Raw genomic sequence first — 27,747 nt, forward strand, 5'->3', positions numbered from 1 at the left:
ATGATTACCAATGAGCCAATGATTCATGGAGTAGATCAACTGAAAACTATGATAAGGCACATGGAAAATAAAGACATGATTGGTGACAGTGAATCATGCCTGACAAATTTGGTGGCCTTCTATGACAGGGTTACAACGTTGGCAGATGAGAGAAGAGCAACTGATATCATCTACCTGGATTTGTGCAAAGCATTTGACACTGTTCTGCGCAACATCCTTGTCTCTAAACTGGAGAGACATGGATTTGATGGATGGACCACTCAGTGGATAAGGAATTGGCTGGATGGTTGCAAAGAGTTTTGGTCAATGGCTCAGTGTCCAAGTGGAGTCAAGTGAGGAGTGTCATTCCTCGGAGGTCCATACTGGGACCAGAACTGTTCACCATCTTTGTCAGCAACATGGACAGTGGGATTGAGTGCACCCTCAGAAAGTTTGCCAACACCACCAAGCTGAGTGGTGAGGTTGACATGCTGGAGGGAAGGGATGCCATCCAGAGGGACCTTGACAGGCTTGAAAGGTGGGCCCATGTGAACCTCATGAAGTTCAACAAGGCCAAGTGCAAGGTCCTGCACGTGGGTCAGGGCAACCGCCACTATCAATACAGGGTGGGTAGAGAATGGATTGAGAGCAGTCCTGAGGAGAAAGACTTGAGGGGTGTCAGCTGATGAGAAGCTCAACATGACCTGGCAATGTGCACTCACAGTCCAGAAAGCCAACTGAATCCTGGGCTGCATCAAAAGAAGCATGGCCAGCAGGTTGAGGGAGGTGATTCTGCCCCTCTACTCCACTCTCGTGAGACCCCACCTGGAGTACTGTGTTCAGCTCTGGGGTCCCCAACATAAGGAGGGCATGGACCTGTTGGAGCAAGTCCAGAGGAAGGACACAAAGATGATCAGAGGGCTGGATCACCTATCCTATGAAGAAAGGCTGAGAGAGGTGGGGTTGCTCAGCCTGGAGAAGGCTCTGGGGAGACCTTATAGCAGTCTTCCAGTACCTAAAGGGGGCCTACAAGAAAGCTGGAGAGGGACTTTTTACAAGGGCATGTAGCGATAGAACAAGGGGTAATGGCTTTAAGCTGAAAAAAGGTAGATTTAGATTAGACATTAGGAAGAAATTCTTTACTGTGAGGGTGGTGAGACACTGGAACAGGTTGCTCAGAGAAGTTGTAGATGCCTCATCCCTGGAAGTGTTCAAGGCCAGGCTGGATGGGGCTTTGAGCAACCTGGTCTAGTAGAAGGTGTCCCTGCCCATGGGAGGGGGGGGTTGGAACTTTATGATCTTTAAAGTCTCTTCCAACCCAAATCATTCTATGATTCTATAAATGATGATAATTGAGCAGACATAGGCAAAAAAAATGTGAAAATCAGAAAAGCATCCCAAACTTGCAGGATTTTCATGGCACTCGATTCAGTGGATACTTCCTGAAGAATTATTTTCTATTTTTGAAAGCACTGAGAGATGCAACTATCAGAAGTTGGGCTTTATATTAACCAACCTAAAGGAAATGGAGTTGTAGTCAAGTGAAAGTGAGAAGTAATGATCCTGTTAGTGAATTTGTTGTTAGCCACTGTTTGGAGATAACATAATTCTCAGAGAAAAGCTTGCATAAAGCACAATGAGAGTTTGCCTTGCAAGGGCTCCTGGATTGAGGCTTTAGGACATTTCTTCTTTATGAAGTTTAATTTAGATGAGTGACCTAAGAAAGAAATATTCATTAAAGAAAATTAATAATGGCTGGAAGCAGATAAAGGTGTGAGATGGGACAAAAGTGTAAAGAAAACTGGGGGGAGCCCTGCAGAATTATATAGAAACATGTCGCGACGGAGGGAAGACACAGTCACTCAATATGAGTGATCAGCAGACTTCGTTTATTGAACCTTACAGTCACCTTTTATGCCTTGTTATAATTAGCTCATACATATTACAAAAGTTAAGCTCATTATTGGTTAGTTGCCTAAATACCAAGTCCGCCCCTAGTTTCTCTTCTGTAGTTATCTGTTCCCACCTGCAACATTCTTTTCCCACCAAAATCTTCCTGTTATTGTGTAACAAGAACAGCCAAGGATAGTGTATTTTTGCTTTACTTCAGATAAGCTGAGAGCGATGTGCATTTTTGTCCAGCCAGCTGGACTATGTCTATGTGACCTTTTTCAGCTAGCCAGTTATCCACAGAAACACAAACCAAAAATATCTAATAATGTCTGAGAATGTTGCTGAAAAGAACCTGAATACAAAAAGGGAAGAAGAAATGTAAGGATACATACAATAAGGTTACAAAAATGTGTAAATTTCCTATGGTAAATTTACCACTGAATATCCTGGTCTAACAATAGTACTGTGGTCTATGGTAAATTTACCACAGGAAGACTAAAATTTTGGTGGTTTGAAGCTATCAAAGAATAAGGGCAGTGTAAGCATTTTAGTGGAATTGTGTGCAACTTAAAAAAGCCAAGATGAATGTAAAGAGAACTGGAAAGCCACAGAGCAGTTGGCCAGAAATCTCTTTCAGCAGAAGGTTCAAAATATTAGAAGATATCCTTTGAATATTTAGAAAATGTAATTAACAACTTGATTGAATTGTTAAAACAGGACAGAAATTTAATAGCAATCTTCAAAGCAATTATTGCTTTCTCAGATAAGAAGCTATTGGATATAATATGTGTGAATATCAATGAAGCACTAATACCATATAATAGATACAGAAATACTGGAAAAGATGATGTTCATCACATGGCACAGAAAACTTGTTAAGCAGGTGGTAAAGAGAGTGATCATAAAAAGTCCAATTTTTTGTTCCTTTCTGATTTGATCAGTACATGCAAATTTAATCACATTGAGTGAACTCAATAGCACAATTTGTATAAGCACAACCTGCTATAATGCACCCAGAAATCAGTCCAAAGATAGGATGTCACAGTGGGTTAAAATAAGACATAATGCAATCAATATCAACCCCAGGACTTATATAACACATCATATATTCTCTATCAGCCACATTCAGGACAGTTCAAATAATATCTGGAGGTGGACATCTCACAAACAGTCCAACCAGGGATTTATCATGAGAATGCTTTTATTTGTTCCATAATGAGGCAATGAAATACAAAACACGTATATAACCCACAGTTAGAACCACATTAGAGGAGCACTAAGCACTTCATGGGTGTTTTGCCAATAGACAGGGTCAGTACAAAGGAAACAGACACCTAGTTAAAGAAGTGAATTTATCTTTACTTATTTAAAGCAATAGAATAGTAAGTGAAATAATACAGCAAGAATAAAACAAGACAAGGTAATGCACCTAATCACTACCACATATGGCAGACTATAGTGGTTAAAAAAGATCCATCACCAGTTGCCTTAATACTTTACCATCATCCAGATCCACAGTTGCTGGGGAGGCCCAGTTACAAAGATTTTAGAGAGCCTTTCCCAGCAATTGGGAGGTCCTATGCAGTGCATCCACTCATAGGTGAGGTCTCCAAAATCACTGTAAGAGGGTCCAGCTTTTATACTGTTGAATAAACAAGCTCACCCAATTTAAAATGTGGAAACATCTGGTTTCACTCTCCTCTTAGATCCCACTAAAGCCTGTCCAGGGCTCAGGGAGGAACCAAGGGAATTTCCCTTATCTACTTGATTTTAACCACCAGTTTGCAAAAAGGTTATATATCTGGTTTCATAATCTTGACTACCTGCCTCCAAGCAAAGAAGGATGCACTATATCATAGCTAATTATTATATTCTATCTAAGCTACATCTTTCACTAATGATCATGCATATTTTGCTAATGATTGGATACATATATATATATATATATATATATATATATATATATATATAACATTTGGTTGGCGAGTTCATCTACTTTGGCTCAGGGCCTGTTGCTCAGGCCTCAGTACTTCAATGGGTCAGGATGAAATTCAGAATGATTTTGATAAATTTTAGGAATGAACCAAAATTAATAAAATAGCACTATGTACAGAACTGTGAAAAATTAAAGCTGCTTGCACGAAATGAAGAGTAGTAGACTAGTGGATTACAAAGGGAGTAGGAGTTTAAATTATGATGTTGATACAAAGCAAACAAACAAAATTCTGGGACATATTAACAGAAGCGTGATACATGTGGGATACAGGAAGTAGTGATGTCATTTCCAATGGCAGGAGAGAAGTCTCAGCTGGATGATTATGTCATTTGGAGTGCCATAGTTGAAGAAAGCTGTAGACAAACTGTAGAGGCCAAAAGCAAGCACCAAGTATGAGAACTGGGTTAAAAAACTTGACCCATGAAGATAGGATGAAATGGTTTGTTTAGTCTAGAAAATGGAAGATTGATGGGAGACAGAACAGTCTGAAAATTTATAAAATGCCAGTAAGAACAGTGGGAAATCTCTTACGCAAATGTTGAGTTGTGCAAGAATATTGAGTGACTGAAACTGTAGGTGCAGGATGTGAAATTTGGACTTAGCACGACAGTGTAAAATTAGAGGAATAGTAGTGTCACTAGAATATGAACACAGAAATAGCAAGATACTGCATGTTAATAGTTTTTTGTATCAAAACTGACTTGGAGAAGGATGGTAATAAATAGATGTTTATTGTGGTAGCACTAGAAGTATATAATAGACTTCTAGATTCAGTTAGCCCAGAATGTGACTAGAGATTTCTCTGATGCTAGTGACCAAAAAATGTAACTGAGAATTATGCTAGTATGGAGGACACTGACGTTTGGCACAGGGACTGGAGAATAAGAATTAATATTATTCATAGGACCTCAGTATTCCTGAACATGAAGATCAACACTCTGTTTTCATTAGATATTCAGACAATTAAGAATTAATAACAATTTTAACATGGTGAATGAGAACATTATAAAATGCCTGATCATAGAAAATAAGCTTGACTGGCATGATCATGAGTAGACTCTAAATTGAACAGGTGAGTAAACAAAGTACATACAAACCAAAATTCTTAATTTCAGAGGGACATATTTTGGTAAATTAAGGGAATTCTTAGCTGGACTGAGATCTGGGGCCTGCAGATTCCAGGACCTGGAATTTATCCTATCAGTGCTGTGAAACTTAGCACGAATCTGCATCCCAAGAGTGGAGAAAAAAAGTATGTAGAAGAGGCTTGATATATAACTGGATGACTATCCATCCTTAAAACATATATTTGGAATAAGTAGGCATCTTACAAAATAATGGAAAAAAGTACTGGAAAGCAAAAGAAGTTGTATCTCATAATCAAGAATTGAAGACTAATAATTAAATGTTAAATAGAGGCCGGAAGAAAATTACTTTCAGGGATAAGGCTTGAAATCAATCATACTTAATATTTTCATGATAACAGCACAAAAACACAGGGGCTTTCTGATGAAATCTGCCAATAAAAAAAAAAAAGGAAGGCATTAACAGAAGAGAATGGGGATATCATACAGGGAAAGCTTGATCACCTTGAAATCTGGAGTAATACAAATGGGACAAAATTGAACAGTATAAAATGTTTGAGTCATGCACTTGGGTGATAATAACATTAGTCCCTCCCAGAAACTAGAAACTATGTTTGGAAACTACTATAGAAGAGAAATACCAAGGTATAAAGGGTTACTAAAAAATGACTGGGAACTTTAATGGGACACGGCTGTGAATATTGCAAATGCTGTTCTGTGACATATCAGAAGAGGTATTTCTAACAGAAATAGGGAAGAGCTAGTATCACTGTACAAAGATCTGGCAAAAATGTCTGTGTATGACTATGTACAATTTTAATACTCCTCTCCAAGGATGCACAACTAAAACACAAAAGAAGGGCTAGCAGGTTGATGAGAGAAATAGAAAGCATATTTTACAAGGAAAACTGAAAAAACCTTGATTTATTAGAGTGGCAAGAGAGCAGCTCAGAAGGGATACATTGATTGTCTATAAATATATCTGACGAATAAATACCAGTTAGAGGAAAATCTAAATAATAATTCTGGCACAGAATCATAGAATCATTTTGGTTGGTGTTCCAGTCTGGGAAGACCCAAGCTGGGAAGATTCTTTGTTATACCCAGAGTGAGATTAAGACACAAATGAGGTCAAATGCCACTAATCAAGGAAATTTATTGTGCTCTTATATAAACAAAATATTCATGTGTTGCGGTAAGAAAATAGCGATAGGAATGAAAGGGAAAGATAGGAAAGAAGGAAATCTAGCAGTCAGGATAGAGTTGCAAGAGAGAGTCACCACCGTGGATCCAGCGGCATCCTGTTAGTCTGTAGTCTCCATTCACATCGGTGGTGGGGGTCTCTGGATCACCACTTACTATTTGGTGGCAGTCTTTTATAGGGCGTTCAGGGGGGTCATTTCCCAGACAACGGCATGTAGTGCATTCCTCCATGGGGCACATGCAACTACTGCATAGGTAGGGGTGATCGTCCATGTTTAGGCACATCCCTCACAGCGGCGTGGCCTTTCCTTGACCCTGGCCGAAAACTGATGTCAGGCAGCTGTTGGCTCCTTATCTGTTCACAACTGTTAAGTCTTGCAGGAGCTCAGCTAACAAGCTTTGAGACGGTCAGTTTGAGATATGGTCTCTCACAGTTGGAAAAGACGTTTAAGATTATCGAGTCCAACTATTAACCCAATACTGCCAAGTCCACCACTAAACCATGTCCCTAAGTGTCACATCTACATGTCTTTTAAACACCTCCAGGGATGATGACTCAACCATCTTCCAATGCTTGACCACCCTTTCAGTGAAGAAATTTTTCCTAATATTCAATCCAAGCCTCCCCTGGTACAACTTGAGGCTGTTTACTCTTGTCCTATCACTTGCTACTTGGGAAAAGAGATCACCACCCACCTTGCTACACCTTTCAGGTAGTTGTAGAGGGCAATAAGGTCTTCCCCGAGTCTCTTCCTCTCCAGACTAAACAACCCCAGTTCCCTCAGCCGTTCCTCATAAGACTTCTTCTCTAGACCCTTCACCAGCTTCGTTGCCCTTCTCTGGACATGCCCCAGCACCTCTATGTCCCTCTTGAAGTGAGGGGCCCAAAACTGAACACAGTATTCAAGGTGCGGCCTTACCAGTGCCGAGTACAGGGGGACAATCACTTTACTTGTTCTGCTGGCCACACTGTTTCTGATACAGGCCAGGATGCTATTGGCCTTCTTGGCCACCTGGGCAGGGCACACTGCTGGCTCATGTTCAGCTGGCTGTCAACCAGCATCCCCAGGTCCTTTTCCACCAGGCAGCTTTCCAGCCACTCTTCCCCAAACCTATACCATTGCATGGGGCTGCTGTGACCCAGGTGCAGGACCTGGCACTTAGCTTTGCTGAATCTTATACAATTGGTCTTGTCCCAACAATTCAGCCTTTCCAGGCCCCTCTGTAGAGCCTTCCTTCCCTCATGCAGATCAGCACTCCTGCCCAACTTGGTGTCATCTGCAAACTTACTGAAGGTGTACTTGATCCTGTTGTCCAGTTCATTGATAAAGATATTAAACAGAACTGGACCCAATACTTAGACCTGGAGAACACTCGTGTCAGGCCACCAACTGGATTTAACTCCATTCACCAACACTCTTTGGACCTGGCCATCCAGCTGGCTTTTCACCCAGCGAAAAGTATGCCATTCCAAGCCATGAACAGCCAGTTTCTCCAGGAGAATGTTGTGAGAAATGGTGCCAAAGGCTTTACTAAATTCTAGGTAGACAACATCCACAGCCTTTCCCTCATCCACTAAACAAAGAGACATAAATCAACACTGAGTATTAATAGAAATTAGAGATACTAACAATTAAAGCAAACAAGTTCTTGAACTGCTTTTGTTTGGAAATAATGGGGAAAAAAACCCTAATTGCTTTTAATGAGCACAATAAGTTTATGAAAGGCATGATATATCATAGCAGCAAGTGATTGCAGGGATTTAATTTGATGATCTAGAAAGACTTTTCCAGCCTTGTGTTTCTATGGTGTTATTACAAATCATGAATATTTTTTTCTATTTCCACCAAGACAGGATGCAAAATGTTCAGTTTCATTTACAGGTTATAAAACAATGTAAACTTTCTATTAAGATACTGAAACATTGGAGCAAACTAGCTAAGGAAGTTTTCAAGAATCACTTGAGCAAATATTTGACATGGCTTTTCTAGGTATACTTGGGACAGGCTTACAGGACTGGGTTGGTCTTTTGAGGTCCCTTCCAACCCTAAAATTCTATGAGATAATATAGGCTTATATCTTTCTGGACTCTAACTTAGCAAAACAGCAAAAACCCCAAGCAATTTCTGAGAAAGCTGTTGATTAATTTATACTCAGTAACTTTGGCGATATTTGCAGTGGTACGTTATTTATTATTTTTGCAGTGTTCAAAGTATTCTAGGAAATTCATAAAGCAAACCCAGTTCCCAGCAGGGGATTGGAAGCTTTTGGCTGTCATACCTGGGTATGGATAACCCGGCAGGCCCCTTCCTGGCCACTGTTTCTCTCCAAGGCGGCACCCCCACACACACACTCCGATCAGCGCCATGGCGATGCAAGCGGCCAAGCGATCTAAACATCTGGCTGCCCCCAGAGGTCAATCGGATCCTCTATATTCGGAACCTGCCGTATAAAATCACAGCGGAGGAAATGTATGATCTTTTTTGGAAATACAGACCTATTCGACAAATCAGAGTTGGAAACACTCCTGAAACAAGAGGAACAGCTTAAGCTTCTCAAGGAAAAATACGGAATTGATTACAAACCCACCAAAAAAAAAAAAAAAAAAAAAGTGCTTCAGATGTCCCCTACAAGAAATGGGTTTCTGCCTTGAACTAGCAAACATCTCTGAGCTTAAAGAGAAGCCTTTTTGCCTTGATGGAGATAATTTATGCTGTATTCTATATTTATGCTGTATTCTGAATGTGGAAATTGGTTGGGACTAGGAGGCTGGCTTAAAGGCATTTTGCAAACGGGATTATTATTTTTGATCATTATTGTAATAATAGTTTTTTGATCAAAACCAGCCAACATTATTTGTAAGCATTAGGCATATCTGAAGAGAATGCCTTTATTTGAATCAGCAGTTAAGGTGTAGTTTAGTCTGAGGCTGTGGTTTTATCTGCTTCTGGTGAATTTTTGAAGTGATGAAATCAGAGATACAAGGTATACTAAGAGTTATGAGGGAATAAGGTAATAATCTAAGTAAGGGTGCTGTCTTTTATATCTACAAGTGCAATATGCTTTTATGTAGCAGAGAAAAACTTAAACAATAATGTTGCTTGAGCGAGATGTGCATGTGACAACTTGGGAAAAGGGATATCACAACTGGAGTGCAACAGTGTTTCTATGTCTGGCAGAGTGAAATCTTTCAAGACCTGAGTTTAGACAGTCTAAAATAAATTGTTAGTATTCAGAAAACCCATCTTAAGCCTCTTTTGCTTACATAGTGTTATGGAAGTCAACTGCTATTGTAGAGAATTAATGTTTTTTTAATACATATTAACAAATACTACTATTTTAACGAGGCAGTTGAGTGAGAAATACTCACGTGTAGCATTTGAGGGAATGTCAGCATAAATCGCACTTACAGTAAGACTGCATTTTTAATTACTGTACTCGTTAAGATTCGATGATGCCATAAGGCTAAGGCCTTTTATCACAGATTGGTTCTGAACTAAAAGGTGTGTGCACATGTAGATATGCACATTTGTGTTATTTTCCTTAATTGGCTACAAAATAATATAATTAGGTTGGGGACTAGATCTTGGGAATTTACCTATTATACTTCTGTTTGTTAAGGAACGTGCATAACATACAGCACCCATGTAGGCTTGGCTTGTGGCATAGTTGTCAAATTTAGCATAGACATTCAGACAGATAAGCAACGTACTCTTCTTGTGTGTATCACCTACAAGCCATTATGGCTTACTGTGTAAATCTGTATGTAACTATTGAAAAATCCACTTATGAATGTATATAGCTTAGAACTAATTTTTTCCCTTTGTTAATTCCTTGATATCAATGAGGTATTCTTCAGAAAATGTATGGACTGGTTGGTTGCATAAGGGCAGTTGTTATTTGGACAGAAAATTGTTAATGGTCAGGGATTTTCCACTAAAATATTTGCAAATATTCCTAGTCAAACATCAATTTGGTTTCTTTTTGGGTTTTGAGCTTGCATCAGTCCAGGTTCAGAACTTTAAAATTACCTTTGAATTTTTTAAACTTTTTATATCACTGGAACAGAAAGAGCATCTAAATTAAAGCTTCAAGCTAACTTTATTTTTCAAGTATTTCAGGAATTATACTTCTGAACTGAGATTTTATAAGTTGGCTGTGTATTTTCCTGTGTTAAAACGCTGTTATTGAAAATGGTCAACCAAGCCTATGTCGCCCAAAATAAAAACGGGGGAATTGTGGAAAACTGGCTAGCTGAAAAGGGTCACATAGACATAGTCCAGCTGGCTGGACAAAAATGCACATCGCTCTCAGCTTATCTGAAGTAAAGCAAAAATACACTATCCTTGGCTGTTCTTGTTACACAATAACAGGAAGATCGTGGTGGGAAAAAGAATGGTACAGGTGGGAACAGATAACTACAGAAGAGAAACTGGGGCGGGCTTGGTATTTAGGCAACTAACCAATAATTAGCTTAACTTTTGTAATATGTATGAGCTAATTATAACAAGGCATAAAAGGTGACTGTAAGGGACAATAAAGGAAGTCTGCTGATCACTCATATTGAGTGACTGTGTCTTCCCTCCGTTGCGACACCTGGGGAGTCCGATATACAGAAAACAAAGTCTTCTTTGGTCTTCTAGATGAGAACATGCAGTTTGGTGTGAGCATTTCTTCTCTGACCTTCCTCCCAGAGTGGCAACAGGATTCTGTGTTCCATCATTCTGGACCACTACCAGGGACCATTAATAATAAACTATGATGATGAGAATGGCAAAACATGTATGCACATTGCCACTGCTGCAGGTTACAGTGATATTATCAGTGAGCTGGCTAAATTCCCAGAGTGCAACCTGTAGGCCCTTGATGTGGATGACAGATAACCATGGAAACCCTGAAATTGAATTTGCTGCTTCCTTTCTATTAACCTGAGACTAGCTCTGTTTATTTTATAATCATGTTTCCTGTTTCACAGGCCACAGCCTAGTTAATAAATTGCACTTACAGAGAACTGTGCTTGCTCGGAGACACTGCAAAGCAGTCCAGCTCGCATCTATCACATTTAGTATAACAACTGAATAGTAGGATTGTTATTTAACTTTGTGTTTCTGGTAGGAAACGATAAGATTATACGTGAAAGGACTTTGTCACCACTTCTTTCAATCAAAAATGAACATTCTTTTCAAAACAAGAGAACAGGATCCTACAACTTGAAGCTGGGATTCTGCTGCTATTTGCATTCAGGAAATGAAACATTCCCTTGTTGCAGTTAAGATGCTAACACAGTTATTCCTATAGGACCAGGGAACCTTCACCTTCCATTCTCACAAGGCATTTGATCCCTTCCAAAATGAAATCCCTGTATCAAGTACAGAAGAGTCGTCTTCTTTCCTCTTTTTCACCCCATAACTGCCTCCCTTGGAACTTTGCTCCTAAGTTTAATGCAAACAGAAGCAACTGATTGTTCTGGGTTGATTATCTTGCTCAGTGGAGCAAAAGCCAAGGTTTTCTTGGCTTAGTCTCTCAGGTACTTAAAATAATAGCATTCTTCATGGAAAAGTCCAATAAAATGGAACAGAAATAAAATCAACAGGGTTCTGGAGAAGTTTCTAAACATCAGTAAAATGTAGTTGAGAAAGCTGTTTCAATGGAAAGAAGGGTGAAGGGAGGAGTTTAACTACACTTAAGAGCTCAGTAAAGATGACAACCTCCTATTACACATTCTCAGATATTTCCATAGAAGGTATACTTGCTGTTCACTATAAACACACAACAGATTTCCATTCTATTATGTTTCTTACTGCACCCATCTGAAATAACTGGGGCTGCAAGGAAGAGGCACAGAGAAGTCAACTTTATTCTTTATTCTTGCACAGTTTATATATATAGCATGTATAGGCATTCTCCAGCTCCATATCTACTTTTACTACAGTTAAATAGATGCACATAGATAGATGCTGGTCTATAGTCTATTCCTGCAACTGGCAACTACATCAGTGTGGGATAAGTTGCTGGAGAATTCCTTAAAATGGATGTGAATCTGGATGAGTAGTATAGGAGCACACCTCATTGTGTCATTAATAGTTTCAATAGCAAATGTATTAATCTATTTTAGTTATATTCCCCCTTTCCCCTAGGACGCCTTTGCACTGGGCTGCAGCAACAGGGAAAGCTGAGTGCATACAGATGCTGCTAGAGCTGGGGATAGACAGCACCCCTCGAGACATCAATGAAAACAGTCCTCTGACATATGCAATGTACTGTGGGCACACAGCATGCATCAAGCTGCTGTCTCAGGAGAGCAGGTAAAGCAAAAGTTCACATCTTACATGTTGGCACTGACTAGAAAAGAAAGGTATTGCTTTTTGTATGCTACTGAAGGGTTTGAACCCTGGGTGATGTCTTCTTGATTCATATGCAATACTCGGTTCAAATTTCCCACCAAAATAGCAACATTATATATAGCCATCTACTGAAGACTCATCACTGCGGTTACAGTGCTAGTCTGCCAGTCAGCAGAGGGTTCTGAACCAAGATATGGGTATAGCTGTTGCTCAGTCACTTTTGTGCAGAAAAATCTATCTTACAGAATAATTTCAGCCCTCAGATATATGCCCTGCACTTTTTTGAAATTTCTGCACTAGCTGTGTGTTCATGTTATCAGAGGGACAGACTGTACACAAAAGGAGCTTTGCCAGATAGATAATAAAATAAATTTCAAGTTATCCTCAGAGTAAGGGCTTGGGAATGTTTTCCTAGCCTTCTTTATTTCTCTACCTTGATTTTCTCTTCTTATTCTGATTTTTTTTCTGTTAAAAAGTAAAATTATTTTGTCATTGCTTATTATCTTTCTCTCTGTATTTCTCATGTTTCAGCAGCTGTCATTTAATTCATTTCAGTTCTTCAATTTTAGTACATGAGCATGCACTTACAAAGATATTTATCATCACATTTCTTTGTGCTTTCCCCTCCTTTCCAGTCAGCAGTCAGTATTATTTTCTGTGTTACAAATGTGAGACATGGGTAACATTACCTTTCCTGCTCCTCCTCCTGCTGCACTCTGCTGTTGGAGTAGATATAAAATGATGATTAGTCAAAATCTCATCTAAAAACCAGTACAGCAACACCACTGTAGGTAATTATCTTGATAGGTCTTCTGAAACTGCCAGGCCTCTTTAATACAGGGAAAAAAAGGGAAAGAAAATGGGGAGGGAGAGGAGAGGGAAAGGAAAGGAGAACTAGTACCTTTGTTACAATGTTAGCAATGACTGTGCTGTTGGAAATAGCATTTTCTAAATTTGATATACAAATACAAAAAAATACAAATATCACTTGGTTTTAAAAATCCCAGTATGTTGTTCTTATTATTGGATCTTGCCTCACCATTAAGAATAATTATTCTGCAGCTGGTAGATGCTGAAGCCAGAAAAGTTTGTTTTTTTTCCTGATAGCTGCACTGAGCCTACATTAAGATGAGTTTATACTCATGGCAATGAACCCCATAAGAAAGAGTGAAGTAATATGGCAGGGGTCCTCAAACTACGGCCTGCAGGCCAGATACAGCCCCCCAGAGTCCTCAATCCGGCCCCCGGTATTTACAGACACACACCCCCCAGGGTTGGGGGGGGGGAACCAAGCAGCCGCAGATGGCTTCCTGCCACTTCATCCACGCGCCGGCCCCCTGTTTAAAAAGTTTGAAGACCCCCTGAAATCTGGTATCATTTTCAGTCTTTGTTAATTATAAGTTTGGAGTCCTCATTTTCTGCCTCACTGAACCATCCCTGCAAACATATCTAAACAGTATATACCACATTTCATGGGCTACCACAGGCAGTATTTATTTCATTATTTGGTGATGACATCATATTTTGATTTGTACTTCCAGTAGATCTGAGCCAGTCCATCAGTTTTTCCCTCCCAGAACAACAGACTCCTAAAGAAAGAAGGAAGATTCAGTATGCTGAACCACATCTTCTCTTGCAAAAAGAAGAAAGATGATCAGAAAACCAGTCAGGACAGAAGCAGAGACCGCTATCCTAGAGAAGAGACTTCAGAAGTAGATTACATCATCACCACTTTTGACTGAATTATGCACACAAACCGCAAAGACTTTTTGGATGGGTGTGTGACCACTTTAAAAGAGTGAGCACAAAGTACCTCATACCAGAAAAGAAGCCACCAGAGTGTCAGGGACTTCTGCCTGTCAGAACCCAGAGCCTCCCCCAATCACTACAGGCAATTCCTGCTTCCCAGAGCACAATGTCAAGCTTCTCCTCCAGCACCAGCACCCGCTATTTTGCACATCAGTCTCAAAAGAGTAGGAGTGAACACAACTTTCTGGACCACAAAAGCAGCTGCCAGGCTTTGTTGGATGACCCCTGGAACACAGACTCTAACCAACTACTCTCCAATAAAGTCTGTACTAGGACTCTTTCAGACAAACTGATAATTGTCTTAAACTCTGATAGATCTCACCATGTGCTTTTGTGCCCTCCCCACATTCCCTCACTTCCCAGTTCTCTCAGGTAATTTCTTTCTTTTCTATCTCCCATATCCTATAATCTCTACTGATGTGGGAAGATGAGTCAGAAAAAATAGGTGTCTGACCCATTATATTTATATTTCTTTAATATCTTTTTCAGTTTCTTCTCCCTGTATGTAGTAGCAATTGCAGTTAATGTATGCACGGGACATCAGCTGACAGCTGTAGCAAGGAGCTTAGGTGTGGGAAATAAGAGATTTAAGTAGGTCTGATGAGCAAGCAAAAATGCAGGTAGTTAGGAAGCATATAAGGTACCTGAGCAAGGTAAGTGCCTCCAGATTACATGTGCTTTGTGATTTGCAAGTTAATGCAAGTAAACTTGAAACCGGTTTGGCAGAATTTGGGATTTAGTACTTTGACTCACATCCATGTTTAAATGAATCTGGCTGGCTGACCTGTGTGCTGGACTTTACTTCAACATATCAGCGTCTCCAATTTTATCTCCTTTGGGATTTAGTACCATGCCAAAATTAAACACATCTAGTATGCCTTCCAATCACTATAATATCCAACTGAAAATGAAGCAAGTAAAAGTAATCCCCAAACCTACCAGTACACCATTAACTTATTGTGTAATGTTTATTCTTTGTAATCTACCTTCACCCCAGCAGACATGAACTGTTATCTTCCAGTGGAAAGAGAAGTGAACAGAAATCCTGTCTGAGAGGAACCCTCAAATAGGTCAGGTCACTATCTGACCTCTGCATGGTAGTGCAAACTGTACAGACTCATAAGCAAAAGGATCTATAGAATAGCAAAACTTCTCTATTCTCATTAGAGATGCGAATGAAGACAATTTCAGAATGACAGGTGATTCTACATTGTGCAAATAAAAGCTGGAAATAGTTTCTCAGGGTAAAAAGGAGCTATTCAAAAAGTTTTACTTCCTGAACATCAGGCCAAGTTCCTGAAAGCTTGATAGACCTGGTCTATAGGTGTCACTACTTTCTTACTGTGCGCTCTTCAGCTATTCACTCAACCATACAAACTCCATGTGGATAGCAACAATATCTCTAGCACGACTTTCTACACTGAACTCTGAAAGTTTCAGCTCACATGTGGAAGACAAGAAAACCTGCAGGGTTTCTTTACGTTATAAACGATAACAATTAAAACAATTTTATTTTGGGTTCAATCAATTTAGGTGGAGAAACAATAAGCAAAAACAGCACTGTGTGCGTGGAGAACTCAATTAGTTCCACCACACGCACACCTGAGCCCTCAAAGCAGCATCTTTTATGCCCGGATCTTGACCAATCTCTTCTTGCCAGATGTTCGTCCTGCTCTTTCCCCATTGGGTTGTTAGGGTACACCTTCTCCTCCTATTGACTCTGCTTTGGTGCACTTTTTCAAATCTCAAGGTCTTTGTCTCCTTCGGTGGGCCTTCTCTAGCATGGTTTCACTTTCCTTGTCTCCTTTGGCGGGCTTTGCCTCAGGGGAAGGGGAAGCCATCACATTGTCTTAAAGGAGAACCACATGTGCCCACTCACCACAACTGCGATACAGGTCCCAGATTTACACAGGGTACAACAATTACACTTATTACAGTACATTCTATTTTTGACATGAATCATGACTGCGTTTATCAGATTTGCAACCTAAATATAATAGGGCCTAGTGAGGCTGAGATATTTGAGATCATTAATGTGGACAGTAGGAGGAGGAACAAGCTCAAACTGGATAAACCAAACCTGAGGATGACTATAGGGAAACATTTCTTGGTGGAATTAGCTAGACTATGAATATATTTGATGTGGAAGTAACTACTATGTTAGTTAAAATGTGATTATAGATTTTTCTGAAAATTGTAGAATACTGTATGGTTAAATCCTTGTTTGCTCTGGACAGAAGGACAGGTAGTTTTCTATGAACATCCTATGACAAATAAGCCACAATCAGGCAAATTAATTGGGACAGACCCAGTTCTCCACAATCTGCAGAGGGATTCAGTATAGGACCAGCAGTCTACATACATGAATGAGGGCAAAATTGTATCAATTTTGGGAAATCTAATTGTTACAGTGGGAGCTGTCTTTGCATATCCAAAGGAAGAGTAAGTAATTTTATCTCTGACAGTTTGTTTGTTATCTACATCAGAGAAAAAAAAAGCCTGAGTCTGCTTTAAGCTCAGTTCTCTGTGTACCAGCTCCCTTTAACAACTTTCCAACAATAAAAAGATTCCTGCATCTGGCATAAAGGACTTCCACTGAAGCATGTGAAAAGCTTGTAAGGAGACAGTGTCTGACAATACATTGAACAGCCCAGATACCATCTAACATTTCTTCACAATAAAAAGATCTGCTTATCCTTCTTTGTGCCTGTGTGGTTTAAATCTGTCTGCCCCGTAATTAAAGCCACCTGACTTGCTGTGAATTAGAACTGCATTTACAGTATGAGCTCCAGGGCCTCCAGGTCTCCAGTGCACTGTGCCTGCAGGATTTACAGGGATTAGAAGCAAAGCACAGCTACCAGTGCTCTCAGAAAGACATTTCCTCGTTGTTTCTGGGTGGGTTTTTTTTCCTGTAGGAAGCCTAGCTGAGGGAAAAAACAACATCTGGTCTTTGATGGACAATGAAGTATTAATACACCCTTTCTCAAGTCATAACTGTGGGAGCTACATGTAATTTTGTAATCACTGAATACCCAGGACAGGATTATGGGTATTGAATAATGGGCCATATATGATTTATTTAAAGAACAGCGTGCTCATGTTTATCTGAGGAGACTCTTATTGTTGACTTGAGGATGCACTAAATCCTTGAATGGGTGACACAGGGAGTGTGCTAGTTGTCCAGGCATGAGATATGTTAATGTTGTTAACTTGAAGATATACTAGGTCCTTGAATGGGAGTTTGCTAATTGTCCAGGCACAAGATATGTTAATATTGTTAACTTGAAGATATACTAAATCCTTGAATGGGAGTGTGATAGTTGTCCAGGCACAAGATACATTAATGTTGTTAACTTGAAGATATACTAGGTCCTTGAATGAGAATGTGCTAATTGTCCAGGTGCGAGATATGTTAATGAGGGAAGTTAATGAATAGACATGAGTGACTTGTATAAAGAGGGGGCTGAAAGGTTCCCTTGGTGTGCATGACTTTGGTGGAGCGATCCCCCATGCACCCAGCGCTGCCGAATAAAGATAACCTCCGCTCACTCGAATATTGGTGACTGACTCTTTAAATCAGTATCAATAATCTAGGGGATAATTTGAAAATTATTTTCTCATCTGACACACAGTATTGATTGTCTTGCATGACTGTGCCTTTTATTAAAGTCAGAGCTATTTTTTGTGCTTACCGCTACTAAGGCAGCTGGCATATAGGTGGGGATTTTTGGAGGTTTTTTGTTCTGTTGTCTGTGCTCCTGGAAATGAAAGATGAGTCAATTTACTAGCTGAGCCTTAACACTTATACAAAGGGAAGAGGTTGCTCTGTGTAGCAATGAGACTTACCTTACTAGCGTACCACTGTTTTTTCTCAGAATAACTACTTTGTCTTGCCCTCTGCTGGGGAGAGCAAAGACAAACTGTACCAAAACATACTGCCAATATTGTAAGAGTCCTTGCCAGCCACAGTGCTGAGCTGGCATCCACAATCTGAAGCATTTTGTATTTATGAGCTTTGCAGTCATCTCTTTTTGCAAAATGTACTGCCACCTACTTTCCACATGGAAAATGGTGTAAGTAGAGAAATTCCAAGTGATATGGGTAAAAGGAGGCCTGTCTCAAATGGTAAGACACCTCTTAGCAGCCCCTAACAAGCTGGAACCTCCTTCTATCACTCATCTTTTAGATTACTAACCTGCCATGTCTAAGGCAATACTCTATTACAGGTTTGTACAGCATCCCAGTACCTTCTAGTTGTTTGAATAGGTAATGTAAAAAATAGGCTATTATTAGTCTTATATTGGCATAAGCAGTATGGTATAGTCCAACAGGAAGCACTTCTTGGCCAGAAAAGAGTAGAGCAAATCTGATCAGGGTGGCTGATTCTTTCTAAAACTGAAGGACTAGTTTACAGTGGGATGTTCATCATAACATTTACATCTTTTCCACAAAACACACCACAATGTGGTTCCCCCACCCAAATGCAAAGGAAAATCAAAGAACAACCTGTACAAAATGTCAATAAACAAAATGAAATGCAGAACAGTCCTGCATTTTATAATCATGAAATTGCATCCTTTCTATTTCATTCAAAAACAAATGCCATCATAAATATGCTCTTGGGGATGACAAAGATGATGTCTTAAAGAAAGAAAAACTTTTTTTCTCTGATGTGGAGCAGATAGGAAGGAAGAGCAGAAAAATACTTCCACTTGATGCCAGATCTTTTAGACAACAAGGATTCATTTCCAAGCATTCATATCAGCCTTGAAAACATTATTAATCTTTGTACTGTTGTTTTTCTGCCAGATATGCCCATTTATGAAATAAACATATTGACAGAAAAAATAACCTTTCATCATCAAAGCTATAATGGTATATACATAATAAGACATTAGTTTCTCAGCATAAGCATCACAATGAAACCAATATAATTCAAATTGCACTAATGGGAGCAGCTGGCTTGATTCTCTACTATATTGGAATTACATCCAGCCTGTGTCTCCCCTCACCTCTGTGTGCTGATAGAGCATATGCTTGCTCTGCAATGAGCTATATTGCAATGCCATGCTGGATGAGCAACTGTTTGGTAAAACAACTCAAAACTCCTTACAAGGCTCATCTCAGATTTGGGGATAACAAAAAAGAAAAATTTGAGGGACTCAAACATCATAGAATAAGATCAACTCACAGAAAGGATCTGGGGGAAATGTTGATTTGGAGCTTGACTTTCTAAGTTTTTTAGTATTTGATGTGTCATTTATGTAGTGAAATGCATTACATCATCTAACACATTGCCTTTTTTAATAGTACTAGACAAAGTTAAATTTAATCTTAGCCATTAAAATGCCAGTTAGTTTAATTAGAATCACTATCAGTTTATCAGTTCTGCTATATTTTCATCTGCAGCAAAACCCTCTCAAAGCCCATCTTTACTATTGATAGACTTCCACCAGCCTGATTTTCCAACCAGCAGTTAAACTCCATTTGTGTTCTAGTACTTAGAAAGACTGAGACCCTATTAGAAAAATTTGTAAACTAAAGCTCCAGTTCTGAAATCAAATCCATATACTTGAACATTTCTACAGATTTAGTGTCCAAATAGCTACTCGTCTAAGTGCCTGTTTTAAGACCAATTACTATATTATATGAGAGGAAGTGATAAGGGTACACATGAAGGTTATATTAAATCAGTCACTCTTTTAAACAAATGTAGAGAACAAAGCAACAGCTTTTTTCAGTTGGTGGTTTCTTGTTATTACATATTTCTGAGATTTACTAAGTAAGTTTTTTGTTATTCTGGAAACCAGAGATCTACAGTGCACTTATTTATAGGTATTATTTATAATTATTTTCATATGGTAACAGATTATCTTTTTCTTTCACAGGTAAAAGTTTTCAACAGATGTCTGTAGACCAACCCAAAATAAAAAATCTTACTCTTGTACGGAACAGCCTAGCTCACATACCCAACTGCTGTGCTCACAAAAGTAAGTACAGGCAAGTCCCAGTTACAGTATCATACTGTGTGCCTCTGTAACTGACATCTGAGGGCTTGAGGGAGATTTCATGTTCCTTTTTCACAGCATCATAGAACAGCTGAGGTTGGAAGGCACCTTTGTAGATTGTTTAGTCCAACACCCTCTGCCCATAGCAGGGTCACCTACAGCAGGTTGCTCAGAACCACATTCAGTTATGTTTTTAATATCTCCAAGGATGGGGAATACAAAACTATGGGCAACCTGTTCCAGAGTTTGACCACCCTCAGAGTAAAAATGTTTCTTCTTACTTATTTGTGTCCATTGACTCTTTTCCCTTCATAGGATACCACTGGGAAGAATCTGGCTCACTCTTCTTTACTTCCCCCAATCAGGCATTTATACATATGGACAAGATCCCCCTGAACTGCTGCCTTTTCTCAAGGCTGAACAGTCTCAGCTCTTACAGCCTATCCTTTGAGGTTGGATACTCCAATCCTTTAATCATCTCCATCACCCTCTGCTGGACTTGCTCCAGTATGTCTATGTCTCTCTTGTATTGGGGGCCCCAGAAGTGGACACAGCACTCCAGATGTCTTTCACCAGTGCTGAGTAGAGGGGAAGGATCACCTCTCGCAATCTGCTGGCAACACTTTTCCTAATGCAGCTCAGGATGCTGTTGGCTGTCTTTGCTGCAAAGGCACATTGCTAGCTCATGTTCAGCTTGTCTATCAGGATCCTTGGGTCCCTTTCTGACAAGCTGCTTTCTAGACAGTTGACCCCCAGCACATATTGGTGCAGGGAGTTATTCCTCTCCAGGTGCAGGACTTTGCATTTCCCTTTATTGAATATCATAAGTCAGTCCATTTATCTATGAATATCCCTCTGAATGGCAGCATCTCCCATCCATTCCATCAGCCACTCCTCCCAGTTTTGTATCCTTTGCAAACTTGCAAAGGGTGTGCTCTGCCCCATCATCCAAGTCACTAATGAAGACATTCAATAGTATTGGCCTCAGTATCAACTCCTGGGGTATTCCATTATTGACTGGCCCACCTCCAGCTGGATTTGCTGATGATAACCCTTTTCTCCAATGAGTTTCATAGAGTTATCCTAGCAGAAGCAATGTATGTCAATACAGAGGAGAGTTTGTTTTTACATTTGTTTTCCAGAGCAGAGGTGACTGGAATTCTCATAGACATGGGATTTTTCACATTTAGTTTCACTCTAGATTGCATATGCCTGTATGACTCTGGTAGCTTTTCATAGGGGGCAGGATATGATGTAACATGGTGACTTATGATATGTAAAGAGATGAATGACAGCACCCTAACAACTGCATGGCAGAGAAAGGCTGGATATATGAGATGAAAGCCAGGATAAGGACTAACTCTTCTTCAGACAGCATGAAAGACACTGATTTTTGTGTCCTTTTGCTAGTGAAAATTAGAGGCAAGAGTATTAGATCAAGATCATCGGGTTTCCAAAAACTTTTGTTATTTTCTGAATGTTACATAGGTGAAAAGATGTTCTGTCTCCCTGTGTCTTAAGGACAGCATATAGACTAGCTCTTACATGAGAATGGGAATCATTCACTTCTCTCATTCTAACAGCAGCTGGTTTGGGTAGCTTCTATAACACAGGAGCTAAAATTAAAGGAACTGAGAAAGCAGCAGCCTTTTTTTCCTCTGCACTGTCAGCCAGCTCCTCTTTCTCAAGGCAGTAAGAAGCAAAGTCCTAAAGGGCAGGGAAAGCCTCATCCCACTCCTACAGCCTAGGCAGGATGTCAATACTTAGTGAGTGTCCCAGGCTTTATCCAGCCAGTGACTGGGATGTTCTTCACATACAAATGCTAGCCTTACTCCCAGCAGTGTCCTGCCCTCACATTCTTGTGCTCCACTAAGCACAAATCCCCCAATATATTTTGAATGAGGATTTGCAGTTTACTATTTGCCATCCTGTAGATCAGCCAGGTCCTAAAGCATTCACATTTCAGAGCTAAATTTAAGATTCATTGCCTCTTATGATCTGAGCTTCAGAAGCAATTCTGCAGCTATGACAACATTACTAAAAATAAAACAGCAGAGGTAGCTTTATAGGGAACATCAGATTGGGTAGGGGAAATACAGAATCCTGTACTGCTGCTGCACAGCAAATAAGAGGAAGAAGAAAAGTAAGAGATACTTGGAATACTGAGGTGGTATTCTCTGCCTGCTCAAAGAAAATCATCTAACTGCTTTCAAAACTCCAGCTCCAAGTCTTCTGTTTTTAAGCTTCCTACTAATGTTCTTTCTAGTTAAAACATAGTTGTAAGAAAAATTAAAATAAATATTTCATAATCACTGGTGTTCTTGGAGTAATTCACACAAACATCCAGGATTTTAGTTCTAGTCTCATGCCAGAAAATGTATTCTACAAATAAGATACAATTATCACCCACCGTTAATAATCATGGTGTAATTAACACAGCACATTTATCCAGGTGCCATTACTGCTTGAGCATCAGGTCAAGCCAATAACACAAAAGCAAAGTTATTTGCAAAATAGATTATATTTCTTCTTTGTTAACACAAATGACACATCTGATCCTGGAGCTTTCCAAATAACTGTTTCAGAGTCAAGATGTCTCTCACCCTCCACCCAGCCCTAAAAATATTACTGTTCTGGACACAGCCTTTATCCAGGCAAATGGCTCCAGCAATGAAGCTTGAGTATAAACATTTGTGTTTTTCTCATATTTTTGTTACACAAGATGTGTGTTAAAAACATGCAACAAAACCAGTGTGTGTGGGGGGGGTGGGGGTGGGGGTGGGAACCAACCAGGAAGCTAGAAGGATAAAATAAACATAAATTAGAGAACTGGAACTAGTCCGAGATTAACAGAAAGAAGAAACATCTGCCAGAAAAGGAAGGGCAATGAAAAAAAGGAGATGCTTTAACCTCTAAGCAAAAGCATTTAAAAATATAAATTAGAATGAAAATAATAGGAAAGAAACAGTAGCCTAGGAAAAGAGTATTTGAGTGATTTAAACCATAGTTTATATATTCCCACCCTCCAGGTGTTCCCTGGGCCAAAGAGGCTTCTTGAGTAGTCTCTGCACAGCTTGGCATCTCTGTTATTCTGCATGCTGCTGCTCTGCCCCCAGCACACCCTTCCTATCTCATCATGTGATTCTCCCATGGACCCCTGGACAACAGGCTTACAACTATCACATGCTGCTCACACAATGCCAGAATCATTTTCCAAACAAATAAGGGACTTCTAGAGAACTCTCTCCTGCTCTCACTTCTTCATGTGGCTTAGAAATTCTGAAGTAGTGAGTTTGAACAAAAAAATTAAAAGATCTATTTCTGCAGGTCTTTAAATGTTTTCTGGGGATCAGTGCTGTTATTCATCATGATCTGAAGTTTCTTCTTTCCATAATTAACAGCAAAAGATTCCACAAAGCACCCTTCTCTGCAGAGGGCCACCATAGTCCACTGCTTGTAAAGGAAGAGAGTCTAAGAGCCATCCCTTCTGCTGGGTGGCATATACTCCCTGGGCAATGCCTCCCTGACAGGCTTATTCTTGTCACTGCAATTTGTAATAGCAGCCACTCAAGAGTCACTGCTGAGTGAAAAAGGCTCCCTGAATTAGTAGTTCTTATAGTATTGTTCATTCTTGGGTAGCTGACTCTGCCCTCTGAATATGAATAATTACTGATGGTTTTGCCACCTATAGCATCTGAATGTATGGCAACCAGCCTTAAGGGTTCTGTCTCACAGATCCTAGTGCTGGGTCCAGGCTTGCGTGTTTCAATACAAATACTACTACTTGTCATGAAATGTATTATTTCAAAGCCATCCATGTCCCAGTCCTGAAATCCTTATCAAATATCCTAAACTGAAGATCCTGATTATAGTATGTAGGGCTAGGTGGAAAGTATTGATGTTTGGATGCTGTGTTTTCCTTCTTTGAAGGAGCAAGGGTTTGTGATGGCTACCCAGTCATGAAGGTAAAGTTAAACTAAACTGCTTTTGCCCTACTTAAATCCATCATTAAGGGCATATCTAGTACATAAAGTGTTCTGGAGATTTTTCACACAGGTGTAAATTTTGAATGCATGAACATATTTCTATGCTCTGAAGAAGGAAATGAGTGAGCCTCTCAATATGTATTTGGTTTTCACACCAAAATTTCAATGAACTCAAAAGCATTCTATCATGTGCTGGAAAACAAAGGGGCTCATTTATTGTACTTCGCTCTGATTCACACAAATTCAATACAAACTAAAGCAAAGTATTAATGGTACTTTTTTTTTCCTTGGGAAAAACTAAGCCATTTCCTGAACTTCTGAAGATGAATGAACCTTGAATATGACCTGTGAATTACATTGCATTGCCAGAGGCGAGGCGAGGCAGCTCTAGTACAAGGCTGCCTGCTCAAGCCATCACAACTTGAATTGTCCTGAAATTATCTGTAAAAGAAAAAGATCTACCAAATTTTTAAATCCTCTCTATAAAGATTCTCCTTTGCCAAAATAGATACATGGTGAGTCAGAGAAATGGTGAGTCCTGATAAATAAGTAATGAATTATGAAATGAGTATATGGCACATGGTACAGGGGGATATGGCAAGAACTTCAGCCTCTTTTGTACAATGTGTGTATAGTAAAAAAATGCATAGATGCAAAGCTCTTCCAGTGCCCACTGAAGACATTAGAGAGGTAACATTTGTTTTCACAAGGGCAAATTTCTGACTTCTTATTTATATACTAGATAAATCTACAGACGCAGAAGGGCTTTCATGACAAGACTGGTGTGCTGCTGCTTTGCCAAGACACGGAAGCTGCAAGGTTCTGTATGAACTTCTTCAATATATTTCTGAATTGTGCACAGTCTCTGTCCCCAGATATCTTCAGGACTATTACTCCTCTAGCCAGTTATTCCCCATCTTGCATTTGGTGGTTTGGGTTTTGGGTTTGTTTTTCCTAAGTGTAGAGGTTTGCATCTGATTTTGCTGAGTTTCATTATCTGAATTTCTTAATATTTCTCCAATTCATCAAGGTCATTTTGCATTGTAAACCTGTTCTCCAGGAAATAATTACACCTTGAGTGCCTTTTTTTCCATCAGGTGTGCGTCCACATTATAGTAATATATCTACCTTATTTTTTTATGAAAATTTGTGACAAACTTAATCCTTCCTTGTTAAAACTACATCATTTCTCACTTCTGCATCCACTGAACCAGTGTCCCAGTGATTCTTTTTGATATTGCTTGATGAACAGTGAGAAGGCAGACTCTGTAGGTTCAAAGATTCACTTCTGAGAAATACCAAGTGCAGGCAGGAATTTAGGTATGAAAGTTAGGTTAACTGATCTGAAATTCCTTAAGTCCTCTTTTCTTTTTTTTTTTTTATTCTACAGTCTTCAAGATACTCTATCCACTATTCTACCTATGAGTTCCTCAAGTGTGTTGAATGTTTAGTTTGTTTTGGGGAATTTTTTAAGATTAAAGTTGACTTGTAAGGTCCAGCTTATCACAGGTGCATTGACTTTACTAGTTACTCAGTTCATACCAGTTGGTTATATGTCCTGTTATTTATAATAAAAATTAGTTCATCTTCTATTAAAACAGTCTAAAACTAGATTAACTTCACATGTTTCTCTGTAGTTGTACAAGATTTTCATGGGATTAAGAAAGAATACTCTTCTCCATTCCTCATTTCTGTAGAATTTCCCTGAACCTGCACCGGGAAAATTTCTGTCAAAGATTATGAAAAGGGAATAATCAAAGGGGCTTCTGGGAAAAATGCAAACATGGAGACTCTGATTTTCATTGGAGTTGACTAGGAAATGGAATGGTAATTCCAGGATGAGATGGTCACCTGATCAGAGTGCTTTATAGCAGAATACATCCTGCATGTAAAGAATCAGGACACAAACATGATACCAATCTGAGGACAAGTGGTTGGCTCAGAGAATAGTTTTTAATACCGGACATAACCTGTGGTTAGTTTCAAAGCATGAAGCTACCAAAATAGACAAAGAATCCAAATAACCTTCTGGACACTGCCATGACTAGTAGGATGAAACTGAAACTAGAATATCTAAGAGGCAAATGTTAATAGCCTCTCATATATTCATCACAACAGATGCAGATAGAAGGAAATCACAGACAGAATGAGAATGCATCCAAGGATCAATAAATGTGAAAAACAGCAAGAAAGATTTTGTAGCCAAAACAAGGATGGCATTAACTATAGTAGGGAACTCTTGATATGGATAGACTGAAAAACCTGAACTGTTTGTATACAAAGAAATTAAATGAAAAGAAGCTCATGCAATTCATAACAAATTCCAAGGCAAAGAAATATATTTCTACAATTAAGGTTTTGAATTTTCCTTTTAAAAACTTAGGATATTAGTGAGTTGTCTGAGTGAAGGAGCTTCAGGATTTGAATTTAGAGAATACACAGAACTGCAATAACTCTAAAGCACAAATACTGTTACACTGCTGAGTGTGAGGTGGAGATTAAGGACAATCTGAACCCACAGTTTCTTACAAAACTGTTAACACACGAGACATACAACAGCTGTGGCTCTTGTGTTTCAGTGTGGGTCTTAATGTGCTACAGGGTATTGGGCTACTTTTGTGACCCATGACTTGCAGAGCACATGCGTGGACTTATCTTCATGATTGACCGTGCCTAGAGCAACCCAGACAGTGTCCCAGATTCCTCTATTTCAACTTTCTAACATTTTTATCAGAATTCACCCTGAGTAATAGAGCATTCCCTCACAAATGTGCTGGTAAAACTAATATAAACCCATGGAACGTTTGTTTCAGTCACTGTATTTTTTTTTGAAAAAATGTCTTGTGAAAATCTCTCCAAACAGACCAAGTCTCCTTCAGACAAATTATAGATTCGCTGCTTATCAAAAGTAAACCTTTGAACGTATCAACCCTTATTGATCACCAAACATGAAGTAAATCATTTAACACTGCAATTGTTTTCTTCAACTGAAGATTAGCCCTGCCAGGGTTTAGGGATTTTTTATTCATATTTTGATCACAGTTTTCAAATGCAGGTTTGGGTACACACAACACAAGACAAACAAACAACGGTTCAAATAAAGTAGCAAACTAATTTGTAAAGATGTTATGCTTCTCACTTTCTGTGCATTCTTTCTCTCTTTTTCTTTTTCCTCTAGTTCAGCTACCATCTCAGGGTATTAAGAAGTTTAAGTCCCTGCCTCTAAATTCCCTAAGGACTGGTGCAGTTATTCTCCCACCAGCCCCAACCTCCAGATCTCAGAAAGGGGGTCATTCTCAGTCATTTGCTCTATTCTTTCTTGCCTGGTCTATCAGGAGAGCCTCTGAAACAAGTCATGTCCTACCTGCTATCCCAAACCAGAAGAAATCTAACTCTGCAGAAGAGCTTGAGAAATTTCTCACCAAACCAGATGCTGAAAATTAA

General features: G+C 39.4%; 1 pseudogene; it reads left to right on the top strand.

The window, feature by feature from the left end:
• On the top strand, window positions 1–27,747 carry LOC129783213 (ankyrin repeat domain-containing protein 55-like; annotated as a pseudogene).

Source organism: Falco peregrinus, chromosome W (assembly GCF_023634155.1).
Source record: "Falco peregrinus isolate bFalPer1 chromosome W, bFalPer1.pri, whole genome shotgun sequence".
Taxonomy (NCBI): Eukaryota; Metazoa; Chordata; class Aves; order Falconiformes; family Falconidae; genus Falco; species Falco peregrinus.